We start from the raw sequence: 14903 nt of genomic DNA, 5'->3' as shown, positions 1-14903 counted from the left end.
TGATGAACACAGACGCAAAAATCTTCAATAAAATACTGGCAAGCCGATTACAACAGCACATCAAAAAGTTTATCCACCATGATCAAGTAGGATTCATCCCAGGGATGCAAGGCTGGTTCAATATATGCAAGTCTATAAATGTAATTCACCACATAAACAGAACCGAAGACAAAAACCACATGATTATCTCAATTGATGCAGAGAAGGCCTTCGACAAAATTCAACAGCCCTTTATGCTAAAAACTCTCAATAAACTAGGTATCAATGGAACGTATCTCAAAATAATAAAAGCTATTTATGACAAACCAACAGCCAATATCATACTGAACGGGGAAAAACTGGAAGCATTCCCTTTGAAATCTGGCACTAGACAAGGATGCCCTCTCTCACCACTCCTATTCAATATAGTACTGGAAGTTCTAGCCAGAGCAATCAGGCAAGAAAAAGAAATAAAGGGTATTCAATTAGGAAAAGAGGAAGCCAAATTGTCTCCATTTGCAGACGACATGATTGTATATCTAGAAGACCCTATCATCTCAGCCCAAAATCTCCTAAAACTGATAAGCAACTTCAGCAAAGTCTCAGGATACAAAATCAATGTGCAAAAATCACAAGCATTCCTATACACCAATAACAGACTTAAAGAGAGCCAAATCAAGAACGAACTGCCATTCACAATTGCTAAAAAGAGAATAAAATACCTAGGAATACAACTAACAAGGAACGTAAAGGACCTCTTCAAGGAGAACTACAAACCACTGCTCAACGAAATAAGAGAGGACACAAACAGATGGAGAAACATTCCATGTTCATGGTTAGGAAGAATCAATATTGTGAAAATGGCCATACTGCCCAAAGTAATTTACAGATTCAATGCTATCCTCATCAAGCTGACAATGACCTTCTTCACAGAACTGGAAAAAGCCACCTTAAACTTCATATGGAACCAAAAGAGAGCTCACATAGCCAAGTCAATTCTAAGCAAAAAGAACAAAGTGGGAGGCATCACACTACCAGACATCAAACTATACTACAAGGCTACAGTAATCAAAACAGCATGGTACTGGTACCAAAACAGAGATATAGACCAATGGAACAGAACAGAGGCCTCGGAGGCAACACAACATATCTACAACCACCCGATCTTTGACAAACCTGATAAAAACAAGCAACGGGGAAAGGATTCCCTGTTCAATAAGTGGTGTTAGGAAAACTGGCTAGCCATATGCAGAAAGCAGAAACTTGACCCCTTCCTGACACCTTACACTAAAATTGACTCCAGATGGATTAAAGACTTAAACATAAGACCTAACACCATAAAAACCCTAGAAGGAAACCTAGGCAAAACCATTCAGGACATAGGCATAGGCAAGGACTTTATGACCAAAACACCAAAAGCATTGGCAACAAAAGCCAAAATAGACAAATGGGACCTAATCAAACTCCACAGCTTCTGCAGGGCGAAAGAAATATTCAATAGAGTGAATCGGCAACCAACAGAATGGGAAAAAATTTTTGCAGCCTACCCATCTGACAAACGGCTGATATCCAGAATTTACAACGAACTAAAACAGATTTACAAGAAAAAAACAAACAGGCCCATTCAAAAATGTGCGAAGGATATGAACAGATACTTTACAAAAGAAGACATACATGAGGCCAACAAGCATATGAAAAAATGCTCATAATCACTGGTCATTAGAGAAATGCAAATCAAAACTACATTGAGATTCCATCTCACATCAGTTAGAATGGCGATCATTAAAAAATCTGGAGACAACAGATGCTGGAGAGGTTGTGGAGAAATAGGAACACTTTTACACTGTTGGTGGGAGTGTAAATTAGTTCAACCATTGTGGAAGACAGTGTGGCGATTCCTCAAGGACCTAGAAATAGAAATTCCATTTGACCCAGCAATCCCATTACTGAGTATATATCCAAAGGATTATAAATTGTTCTACTATAAGGACACATGCACACAAATGTTCATTGCAGCACAGTTTACAATAGCAAAGACCTGGAACCAACCCAAATGCCCATCGATGATAGACTGGACAGGAAAAATGTGGCACATTTACACCATGGAATATTATGCAGCCATCAAGAATGATGAGTTCACGTCCTTTGTAGGGACATGGATGAACCTGGAAACCATCATTCTCAGCAAACTGACACAAGAACACAAAATCAAACATCGCATGTTCTCACTCATAGACAGGTGTTGAACTATGGGAACACATGGACACAGGGAGGGGAGCACTATACACTGGGGTCTGTTGGGGGGATTGGGGGGGATAGCGGTGGGGGGAGTTGGGGAGAGATAGCATGGGGAGAAATGCCAAATATAGGTGAAGGGGAGGAAGGCAGCAAATCACACTGCCACGTATGCACCTATGCAACAATCTTGCATGTTTTTCACATGTATCCCAAAACCAAACGCAATGGAAAAAAAAAAAAAAGGCTCTGAAGCAGGGAGCCAGGTGATCAGGCTCGGCTGGTCCCACCCACACAAAAAAAAAACCACACAAAAAGATCCAGTAATTGGAACCACTCTGAGTTGAGAGTTTCACAGCAAGCACAGCTGAACCCGGGACGGTCTAGCTATGTAGGGGAGGGGCGTCCGCCATTACCGAGGCACTCCACCACTACGGAGGTAGTCCGCCATTGCTGAGGCAGCCTGGCATTGCCAAGGCAACCCGCCATTGCCGAGGCAACCAACCATTACAGAGAGAGTCCACCATTACAGAGGTGGGCCACCATTGCTGAGGCAGTTCTAACCACATCCATACAAACAGAACTGCAGGGAAGTCCACACGGCAGCTGGGTGGAGCCCACAGCAGCTCAGCAAAGACTCTGCAGGCAGAAAGTGACTAGGCTGCCTCCTTGCTGGGCAGGGCAGCCCTGAAAAAAAGGCAGCAGCACAACAGAAACTCATAAATAAAGCCCTAACTCCCAGGGACAGAACATCTGGGGGAAAAAAGGGGTTTATGAGTTCTGCTGTAGCAGACTTAAACATACCTGTTCAACAGCTCTGAATGAAAACAGAGCTCACAGCTCAGCACTCGAGCTTCTATAAAGGACAGACTGTCTCCTCAAGCAGCTCCCTGACCCCGTATATCCAAAGAGTCACTTCATAAAGGACAGATCAGACTGACATCTGGCAGGTATCCTTCTGGGACAAAGATAGCAGAAGAAGAAACTGGTAGCAACCCTTACTGTTCTGCAGCTGCTGCAGGTGACCCCCAGGCAAGCAGGGCCTGGAGTGGACCTCAGCAGTCCTACAGCAGAGAGGCCAGACTGTTAGAAGGAAAACTAAGAAAGAGAAATCACTTCATCATCAACAAACTGGACGTCCACTCAGAGGCCCAATCTGAAAGTCAGCAACTACGAAGACGACAGGTGGATAAATCCACAAAGATGGGAAGAAACCAGTGCAAAAAGGATGAAAACACCCGAAACCAGAACACCTGTCCTCCTGCAAGGGATCACAACTCCTCACCAGCAAGGGAACAAGGCTGGATGGAGAATGAATGTGATGAAATGACAGAATCAGGCTTCAGAAGGTGGGTAATAAGAAACTTCAGTGAGCTAAAAGAACATGTTCTAACCCAATGCAAAGAAACTAAGAACCTTGAAAAAAGATTTGATGAAATGCTAACGAGAATGGACAACTTAGAGAGGAATATAAGTGAATTGATGGAGCTGAAAAACATAACATGAGAACTTCACGAAGCATGCACAAGTTTCAACAGCCGAATTGACCAAGCAGAAGAAAGAATATCAGAGGTCGAAGATCAACTCAATGAAATAAAATGAGAAGGCAAGATTAGAGAAAACAGGGTAAAAAGGAATAAACAAAGTCTCCAAGAAATATGGGACTATGTGAAAAGACCTAATCTATGTTTGATAGGTGTACCTGAATGTGACGAAGAGAATGAATCCAAGCTGGAAAATACTCTTCAGGATATTATCCAGGAAAGCTTCCCCAACCTAGCAAGGCAGGCCAATATTCAAGTCCAGGAAATACAGAGAACACCACAAAGATATTCCTCTAGAAGAGCAACCCCAAGGCACATAATCATCAGATTCACCAGGGTTGAAATGAAGGAGAAAATGCTAAGGGCAGCCAGAGAGAAAGGTCAGGTTACCCACAAAGGGAAGCCCATCAGACTCACAGCAGATCTCTCAGCAGAAACCCTACAAGCCAGAAGAGAGTAGGGGCCGATATTCAACATCCTTAAAGAAAAGAACTTTCAACCCAGAATTTCATATCCAGCCAAACTAAGCTTCATAAGTAAAGGAAAAATAAAATCCTTTAGGAACAAGCAGGTACTCAGAGATTTCATCACCACAAGGCCTGCTTTACAAGAGCTCCTGAAAGAGGCACTACACATAGAAAAGAACAACCAGTACCAGTCACTCCAAAAACATACCAAATGGTAAAGAGCATCAACACAATCAAGAATCTGCATCAACTAAAGGGCAAAACAGCCAGCTAGCATCAAAATGGCAGTATCAAATTCACACATAACAATATTAACCCTAAATGTAAATGGGCTAAATGCCCCAATCAAAAGACACAGACTGGCAAATTGGATAAAAAGCCAAAACCCATCAGTGTGCTGTATCCAGGAAATCCATCTCACATCCTAGGATACACAGAGGCTCAAAATAAATGGATGGAGGAAGATTTACCAAGCAAATGGAAAGCAAAATAAAGCAGGAGCTGCAATTCTCATCTCTGACAGAATAGCTTTTAAAGCAACAAAGATCAAATAAGACAAAGAAGGACATTACATAATGGTAAAAGGATCAATGCAACAAGAAGAGCTAATGATCCTAAATACATATGCACCCAATATAGGAGCATCCAGATACATAAGGCAAGTTCTTAATGACTTACAAAGAGACTTAGACTCCCACACAATAATAGTGGGAGACTTCAACACCCCATTGTCAGTATTAGACAGACCAACCAGACAGAAAATTAACAAGGATATCCAGGACTTGAACTCAGACCTGGACCAAGCAAACATAATAGACATTTACAGAACTCTCCACCCCAAATCACAGAATATACATTCTTCTCAGCACCACATCACACCCACTCTAAAATTGACCACATAATTGGAAATAAATCACTCCTCAGCAAATGCAAAAGAACAGAAATCATAACAAACAATCTCTCAGAACACAGTGCAAACAAGTTAAAACTCAGAATTCAGAAACTAACTCAGAACCACACAGCTTCATGGAAACTGAACAATTAGCTCTTGAATGTTGACTGGATAAACAATGAAATGAAGGCAGAAATAAAGATGTTCTTTGAAACCAACGAGAATGAAGACACAACATACTAGAATCTCTGGGACACATTTAAAGCAGTTTCTAGAGGAAAATGTATAGCAATAAGTGCCCATGTAAGAAGAAAGGAGAGATCTAAAATTGACACCCTATTGTCAAAATTGAAAGAGCTAGAGGAGCAAGATCAAAAAAACTCAAAACCTAGAAGACAAGAAATAACTAAGATCAGAGCAGAATTGAAGGAGATAGAGACACAAAAAACCCTTCAAAAAAATCAGTAAATCCAGGAGCTGATTTTTCGAAAGATCAACAAAATAGATCACTAGCCAGATTAATAAAAAAGAAAAGAGAGAATAACCAAATAGATGCAATGAAAAACGATAAAGGGGATATCACCACAGATTCCACAGAAATTCAAACCATCATCAGAGATTATTACAAACAACTCTATGTACATAAACTAGGAGACCTGGAAGAAATGGATAAATTCCTGGACACTTGCCTCCTCCCAAGCCTAAACCAGGAAGAAGTCAAAACCCTGAATAGACCAATAACAAGGTCTGAAGTCGAGGCAGCAATTAAGAGCCTACCACCCAAAAAAAGCCCAGGTCCAGATGGGTTCACAGCCTAATTCTACTAGACATACAAAGAGGAGCTGGTACCATTCCTTCTGAAACTATTCCAAATAATCCAAAAAGAGGGAATCCTTCCCAAATTATTTTATGAGACCAACATCATCCTGATACCAAAACCCGGCAGAGACTCAACAACAAAAGAAAACTATAGGCCAATATCCATGATGAACATAGATGCAAAAATCTTCAATAAAATACTGGCAAGCTGATTGCAACAGCACATCAAAAAGTTTATCCACCATGATCAAGTAGGATTCATCCCAGGGATACAAGGCTGGTTCAACATATGCAAGTCTGTAAACGTAATTCACCACATAAACAGAACCAAAGACAAAAACCACATGATTATCTCAATTGATGCAGAGAGGGCCTTTGACAAAATTCAACAGCCCTTTATGCTAAAAACCCTCAATAAACTAGGTATTGATGGAACGTATCTCAAAATAATAAAAGCTATTTATGACAAACCAACAGCCAATATCATACTGAATGGGCAAAAACTGGAAGCATTCCCTTTGAAATCTGGCACTAGACAAGGATGCCCTCTCCCACCACTCCTATTCAATATAGTATTGGAAGTTCTAGCCAGAGCAATTAGGCAAGAAATAGAAATAAAGCATATTCAATTAGGAAAGGAGGAAGTCAAATTGTCTCTATTTGCAGACATGATTGTATATCTAGAAGACTCCCTTGTCTCAGCCCAAAATCTCCTAAAACTGATAAGCAACTTCAGCAAAGTCTCAGGATATCCAAAAAATTATAAATCGTTCTACTATAGGGACACATGCACACGAATGTTCATTGCAGCACAGTTTACAATAGCAAAGACCTGGAACAAACCCAAATGCTCATCAATGATAGACTGGACAGGGAAAATGTGGCACATATACACCATGGAATATTATGCAACCATGAACTATGAGTTCGTGTCCTTTGTAGGGACATGGATGAACCTGGAAACCATCATTCTCAGCAAACTGACACAAGAACAGAAAATCAAACACCACATGTTCTCACTCATAGGCGGGTGTTGAACAATGAGAACACACGGACACAGGGAGGGGAGCGCTACACACTGGGGTCTGCTGGGGGGAAATAGGGGAGGGACAGTGGGGAGTGGGAAGGTGGGGAGAGATAGCATGGGGAGAAATGCCAGATATAGGTGAAGGGGAGGAAGGCAGCAAATCACACTGCCATGTGTGTACCTATGCAACAATTTTGCATGTTCTTCACATGTACATGAAAACCTAAAATCCAAAAAAAAAAAAAGAAAAAGAGAGAGTGAGAGAGTGATAGAGCAGGGGGGAGGGAGGAAGGGAGGGGGGAAGAGAGAAGAGAGAAAGAAAGAGAAAAAAAGAGAAAGAAAGAGGAAGATAGGAGGGAAGGAAAGAAGGAAAGGGGGAGGGAGGGAGGGAGTGAAAAATGTTTGAGATGACAGGTATGCAAATTAACATGGTCTCATTACTATACATTATATGTATCAAAACATCACTATGGGTGGGGCCAGGTGGCTTATGTTTCTAATCCCAGTATTTTGGGAGATTGAGGTAGGAGAATTGATTGAAACTAGGAGTTCAAGACCAGCCTGAGCAATGTAGTGAGACTTTGATTCTACTAAAAGTTAAAAAAAAAAAATTAGCCAAGCATAATGGTGCACAGCTGTGGACTTGGCTACTTGGGAGTCTAAGGTGGGAGGATGCTTGATACCAGGAAGTCAAGGCTGCAGTGAACTCTGATTGCTTCACTGCACCGCAGCCTGGGTGACAGAGTGAGACCTTCCCTCTAACAACCACCAGCACCACCACCACTAAACAAAAAGCCATCATATGTAAACCATAAATATGTACATGTGACAATTAAAAAATTTAATAAAAGCTTGAACAACAACAAAAACAAAGTTCATGGCACCACCTAGAAAGTAGCCTTGGCAAAAAAATAAAATAAAAATTTAAATGTGACCTGGATCAAACCTTTATGCACTAAGGCTCTATGAATATAATGGAAATATGGACTTACCATGAAGCAAAATTCAGATTATGAAAAATTTTAAGGGACAAATGGCCCAGCCTCTTAAACAAAATTTTCTATTATATTACCTTATCTCTTGCCATGTAGGCTAGACTTTGCTAATGATACTTACAGGCTTAGCCAATAACCATGCAGAATTTACTCTTTTTTTTAAATTGTTTGTTTATTTATTCATCTGAGACAGAGTTTCACTATGTCACCCAGGCTGAAGTGCAGTGGCATGATCTTGGCTCACTACAACCTTCACCTCCCAGATTCAAGCGAATCTCCTGCTTCAGCATCCTGAGTAGCTGGAATTACAGGTATACTCCTCCACACCTGGCTAATTTTTGTATATTTAACCAACATGCAGTTTCACCATGTTGGCCAGGTTGGTCTTGAACTCCTGACCTGAACTGATCTGCCTGCCCCGGCCTCCTAAAGGGCTGAGATTACAGACGTGAGCCACCATGCCTGGCCTATTTACTCTTTTAAACACTAACTTCAAACAAATAGCCAGTGTTATGGTTAACTGTGAAACTCTAGGAGTGTTTCCATTAAATTCAGAAACAAGGAAAGGGTGCCGGATATGAGCATGATCATTGCATAAAATTCAGAAGATGTTTACCAAGACACTTAGACAGAAAATGATGCATACCAAGGCACTTAGACAGAAAATGATGCATACATATGGAAAAGAACAAATGACCATTATCTGTAGCAGATATAAATGCCTACATGAAAAATATAAAATAATATTATAGTACAGTAAGGTGACCATTTAAAAAATAAATATACAAATTACAGCTTTCCTATTTAGTAAGAATAACAAGTTTAAAAACATATTGAAGAAAAAATCCTATTCATAATAGTAATGGGTAAGATAAAAAAAACCTGGAAGTAAACATACCAAGAAACATTAAACATCCATATAAAGAAAACTATAAAAGTATATGGGAAACAAAAGATTTGAACAAATGTTCAAGAATACTACAAAATACTTCTAAATAGGCCAATTATTCTTAATCAGTAGAATTTTTGGAACATAAAAAGTGATTATAAAATGCAGTTGGAATAATAAATCATTAATATCTTAAAAAATCAGTAAATATAAATTTTCTCTTTTAGGTTTAAGATGCATTATAACTCTATGAAATGTAAGCAGGATGACAGTAGCAACAGAATAAACAGCATATCAGTGTAATCAAGTAGGAAGCTCAGAAACAGACCTAATTTACATAGTATTCAATATATGATCAAATGTGCCATTTTGAGTTAGTGCAGGAAAAGATGGAATTCATCTATCATTTGCCCAAAAGTGGCTTTCTACCTTGCACTTAAAAATAAATTCTAGAGTATTAAAATGCAAACAAAAACTATGACCACAAAAAGAACAGAGAAAAATATAAGTTGTTTTTTATCTGACTCTAACATTGGAAAGGAAATATAAGAAAAAGATTAATAAATATGAAATGCAATATCTAAAGATTTCTGTAAATCAGTAGGAGCATCAATTAAATGTTGGCTGGGTGGAGTGGCTCATGGCTGTAATCCCAGCACTTTGGGAGGCCCAGGTGGGTGGATCACGAGGTCAGGAGATTGAGACCATCCTGGCTAACACAGTGACACCCAGTCGCTACTAAAAATACAAAAAATTATCCTGGCATGGTGGCACGCGCCTGTAGTCCCAGCTACTCACTCGGGAGACTGAGGCAGGAGAATCGCTTGAACCCGGGAGGCAGAGGTTGCAATTGAGCTGAGATCATGCCACTGCACTCCAGCCTGGGCTACAGAGTGACTCTGTTTTAAAAAAAAAAAAAAAAAAAAAAAAAAAAAAAAAAAATCCAACGTCAAACCTAAAAAAACATGCAAATACTTTTACAAAGGGTTAATTAAATGAAAAATTGTCTAACCTCACTAATAGTCTAGAAAATTAAAACATAAAGAAATTGCTTATCATTTTTGGCATATAATACTGGACAAGTATATGGCGTCCATTTTTTTTTGAGACAGAGTCTCATTCTATTGCACAGGTTGGAGTACGGTGGTGCAATCAGAGCTCACTACAGCCTCAATCTCTTAGGCTCAACTGATCCTCCCACCTCGCCCTCCTGAGTAGCTGGGGCAGCAGGTGCATGCTACCATGCCTGGCTAATTTTTGTATTTTTTGTAGAGAAGGGATTTCTCCATATTTCCCAGGCTGGTTCTCAAATTCCTGGGCTCAAGCGATCCTCCTGCCCTTGCCCCACAAAGTGTTGGGATTATAAGCATGAGCCACTGTGCCCAGCTGGACAAGTTTTATAAGAATGACCATACCCAGTTTTTAAAAAATTAAAATTTTGATAGATTTGTACATAATTACAGAGTACATGTGAAATCTTGTTACATGCATAGAATGTGTAATGATCAAGTCAGGGTATTTCTGGTATCCATCACCTAAGTGTTTATCATTTCTATGTATTGGGTGCATTTCAGGTCTCTTCCAGCTATTGTGTAAAGTGTAATATATTGTCATTAACTATTGTTACCCTACACTGTTATCAAACATTAGAACTTACTCCTTCTATCTAACTGTTCAATTGTACCCATTAACTGACCTCTTTTCATCCCTGCAGTCCCCACTGAAACACCCTTCCCAGGCTCTGGTATCTACCATTCCACTCTCTACCTCCATGTGACCTACTTTTTAGCTTCCACATATGAGTAAGAACATGTGGTATTTGTCTTTCTGTGTGTGGCTTATTTTACCTAACATAATGACCTTCAGTTCCATTCACGTTGCTGCAAATGACATGATTTCATTGTTTTATAGCTAAATAGTATTCAGTTGTATGTACATACCACATTTTCTTTATCCATTCATCTAAGGGTTGATGGGCACTTAGGCTGATTCCATGTCTTTCTATTGTGAACAGTGCTTTCAACATGGGAGTGCATGGATCCCTTTGATATAACACCCAGTTTTAATGAAAGTGTGGGAAAATAAATACATATACTTTTGGTGAGGATTTAAATACTCATAGCTTTTTTTGGTAATAGGCTATGTGACAGTTTCAAGCATCATAAAGGTATATATGCTTTGAGTTTGGCAATTTTACTTCTGAGACTTTACCTCAAAGAAATACTCTACACTTTCCAGGGATATATATGTGTCTGTATATGAACATGTATATATGTACATATGTGTATATATACATGTATTTGTATGAATATAAAAATGAAAGGTACTATAGCAGTGAAACTGGGTAATGGACAGTGAAAATTTGAAAGTAATATAAATGTCTACTAATAAGGGACTGGTTAAATAAATCATAATGCTACTTTTTTACTACATGCCCATTAAAATGATTATGTAGGTATACTTTGACATGAAAAAATACAAGGTATGAAATGATATACAACTGAGAGTACTAAGTGTCAAGGATATAGAGCAATGGGAAGGCATATTGGAAATACACTGAAAAAGCTCCTCTTTTAAAGTAGAAAAAGCAGCTGGGCATGGTGGCTCATGTCTGTAATCCCAACACTGTGGGAGGCCAAGGCGTGTGGGTCACTTGAGGTCAGGAGGTCAAGATCAGCTCGGCCAACATAGTTTAACCGCAGCTCTTCTAAAAATACAAGAAATTAGCTGGGCATGGTGGTGCACACCTGTAATCCCAGTTACTCTGGAGGCTGAAGCAGGAGAATAGCTTGAACCAGGAGGTGGAGATTGCAGTGAGCTGAGATCACGCCACTGCACCCCTGCCTGGGTGGCAGAGTGAGACTCTGTCTCAAAAAATAAAAATAAAAATAAAAAATAAATTAGAAGCAGCATAAACCCTGTAACAAAGCAATTCCATTCCTTGGTGAATAACCCTTCAAGGTGCATGTACAAGTATGTGGAGAGACATGTACAAGAATGCTCAAGTAGCATTATATTTAATATTTGAAAACTGGAAACACTCCTAATGTCAATTAAAGATAAAACAGATAGATAGAGGTCTAAACATACAATAGAAAAATATATGCAATAATATTGATGGCTCTCACAAATATATTAAGAATCCAGACACAAAAAGTACATTTTGTATGATTCTGTTTATATCAAGTTTTAAAAAAAGGCACAGCAAAAGGTGTTTAGAGATTCATGCTTAGGTGGTAAAACTATGAGGAACTACAAGAAAAAAATGACAATAAAAGTTAGGATAGTAGCTATGTTAAAGTGGGTAATGGGGCATAAGAGGACTTACTGAGAAGTAATGTTTAATTTTTTGACCTGGGTAGTGGTTACTTGGGTATTTGACCTGAATTATACTTTTATACATACTTTAATGTGTATCTAATATACTCACAATCTTAAAAAATTTAAAACTGTTAGAAGATTGATATAGTTTGCCTTTGTGTCCCTGACCAAATCTCATGCTGAATTGTAATCCCCACTGTTAGAAGAGGGACCTGGTGGGAGGTGATTGGATTCTGGGGGCAGATTTCCCCCTTGCTGTTCTCATGATAGTGAGTTCTCATGAGATCTGGTTGTTTGAAAGTGTGTAGCACTTCCCCCTTCACATTCTCTCCCTCCTACCCAGCCATATAGGACATGCCAGCTTCCTCTTTGGTTTCTGTCATAATAGTAAATTTCCTGAGGCCTCCCTACCCATGCTTCCTGTGCAGCCTGTGGAACTGTGAGCCAATTAAACCTCTTTTATTTATAAGTTACCCAGTCTCAGGTAATTCTTCATAGCAATGTGAGAATGTACTAATACAGAAAATTGGTACCAGAGAAGTGAGGCGTTTCTATAAGGATACCTAAATATGTGGAATCAGCTTTGGAACTGGGTAATGGGCAGAGATTGGAATAGTTTAGAAGGTTAAGAAGAAGACAAGAAGATGAGGAAAAGTTTGCAACTTCCTAGAGCCTTGTTGAATGGTTGTGACCAAAATGCTGATAGTGATATGGACAGTGAAGTCCAGGCTGAGGAGGTCTCATATGGAAATGAAGAACTTATTGGGAAATGGAGTAAAAGTCGCTCTTGCTATGCTTTAGCAAAGAGACTGGTGACATTGTGCCCCTGCTCTAGGGATTTGTGGAACTTTGAACTTGAGAGAGATGATTTCGGGTATCTGGTGGAAGAAACTTCAAAGCAGCAAAACATTTAAGATGTGCCCTGGCTGCTTCTAACAGCATACACTCACATGTGCACACCAACAGATTATCTGAAACTGGAATGTATATTTCCAAGGGAAGCAGAGCATAAAGGTTTAGAAAATTTGCAGCCTGACCATGTGGTAGAAAGGAAAACTCCAGTTTGTGGGGAGAAATTCAAGCTGGCTGTGGGAAACTGCACAAGAGGAGCCAAATGTTAATTGTCAGGACAATGAAGAAAATGCCTCCAGGACATTTTAGAGACCATCACAGCAGCTCCTCTCATCACAGGCCTGGAGGCCTAGGAGGGAAAATGGTTTTGTGGACCAGGCCCAGAGGCCCACTGCTCTATGCAGCCTTGAGACATGGCACCCTGTATCCCAGCTGCTCTAGGTCCAGCCATGGCTAAAAGGGCCAAGGTACAACATGGGTCATTGCTTCAGAGGGTACAAGCCCCAAGCCTTGATGGCTTCCATGTGGTGTTGAGCCTGTCAGTGTGCAGAGGGCCAGAGTTGAGGTTTTGAAACCTCTGCCTAGCTTTCAAGGGATGTATGAAAATGCCCGGATGTCCAGGTAGAAGTCTGATGCAAAGGTGGAGACCTCATGGAGAACCTCTATAAGGCAGTTTATAGGGAAAATGTGGGGTTGGAACCTTCACAGAGTCCCCACTGGGGCACTGCCTAGTGGAGCTGCAAGAAGAGAGCCATTGTCCTCCAGGTCCAGAATAGTAGATCCACCAACAGCTTGCACCATGGACCTGGAAAAGCTGCAGGCACTCAATGCCAGCCTATGAAAGCAGCCTCAGGGGCTGTACTCTGCAGAGCGACAGGGGCAGAGCTGCCCAAGACCTTGGAGCCCACCCCTGTGTCAGTGTAGCTTGGGTGTGAGACATGAAATCAAAGGAGATTCTTTTGGAGTTTTAACATGTAATGACTGCCCTGCTGGGTTTTGGATTTCCATGGGATCTATACCTACTTTGTTTTGGCTGATTTCTCCTTCTTGGAAGGGGTGTATTTACCCAATGCCTACTCTCATGTATCTTGCAAGTAACTAGCTTGCTTTTTATTTCACAGGCTCATAGGTGGAAGGAACTTACCTTGTCTCAGATGGGTTTTTGAATTTGGACTTTTGAGTTAAGGCTGAAATGAGTTAAGGACTTTGGGGAACTGTTGGGAAGGCATATTTGTGTTTTGAAACGTGAGAAAGACATGAGATTTGGGAGGGGCTGGAGGTGAAATGATGTGGTTTGGCTTTGTGTCTCTGTCCAGATTTCACATCCTGTACTCGCAGCACTCTGGGAGGTGAGGCAGGAGGATTCCTTCAGCCCAAGCATTCTTGATTAGCCTGGGCAACATAGTGAGACCCCACGTCTTAAAAAATTAGCTGGGCATGGTGGGACAGCCAGCAGTGCCAGCTACTTGGAAGCTGAGGTAGGAGGATTGTTTGAGCCCAGGAGGTTAAGGCCATAGCAAGCTGAGATCATGCCACTGCACTCCAGCCTGGGTGATAGAGTGAGACCCTTCATTTTTCTGCTTTGTAAATGGGAGATTTTGGAGTGGTAATAGTTAGGGAAGTAGGTTAAAAGACAAAGAGAAGCAGAATGAAGGACAGAAACAGGAAGCCCTCTTCTCTGCCCAGGTAGCATATATCTAACATAGCAGTAGTTACGGTCATGCACTGCATAAAGATATTTTGGTCAACAATGAACTGCATATAGGATGGTGGTGCCACAAGATTATAATATCATATTTTTACTGTACGTTTTCTGTTTAGATATGTTTAGATACACAAATACCATTGTGTTATTGTGTTATAATTGTATACAGTATTCTGTA

The 14903-nt window shown here is 40.3% G+C and overlaps 1 protein-coding gene across 7 annotated transcripts in view; it reads right to left on the bottom strand.

The window, feature by feature from the left end:
• Window positions 1-14903, bottom strand: part of CCDC146 (coiled-coil domain containing 146) — a 249745-nt gene that overhangs the window by 92121 nt on the left and 142721 nt on the right. The gene's annotated exons all lie outside the window — the stretch shown is intronic.

This window comes from Aotus nancymaae, unplaced genomic scaffold (assembly GCF_030222135.1).
Source record: "Aotus nancymaae isolate 86718 unplaced genomic scaffold, 86718_ANA_hifiasm-v0.15.2.pri h1tg000002l, whole genome shotgun sequence".
In the NCBI taxonomy this organism is placed as follows: Eukaryota; Metazoa; Chordata; class Mammalia; order Primates; family Aotidae; genus Aotus; species Aotus nancymaae.
The sequence above is the reverse complement of the archived record's forward strand: the minus strand, read 5'-3'. Positions and strand labels throughout refer to the sequence as shown.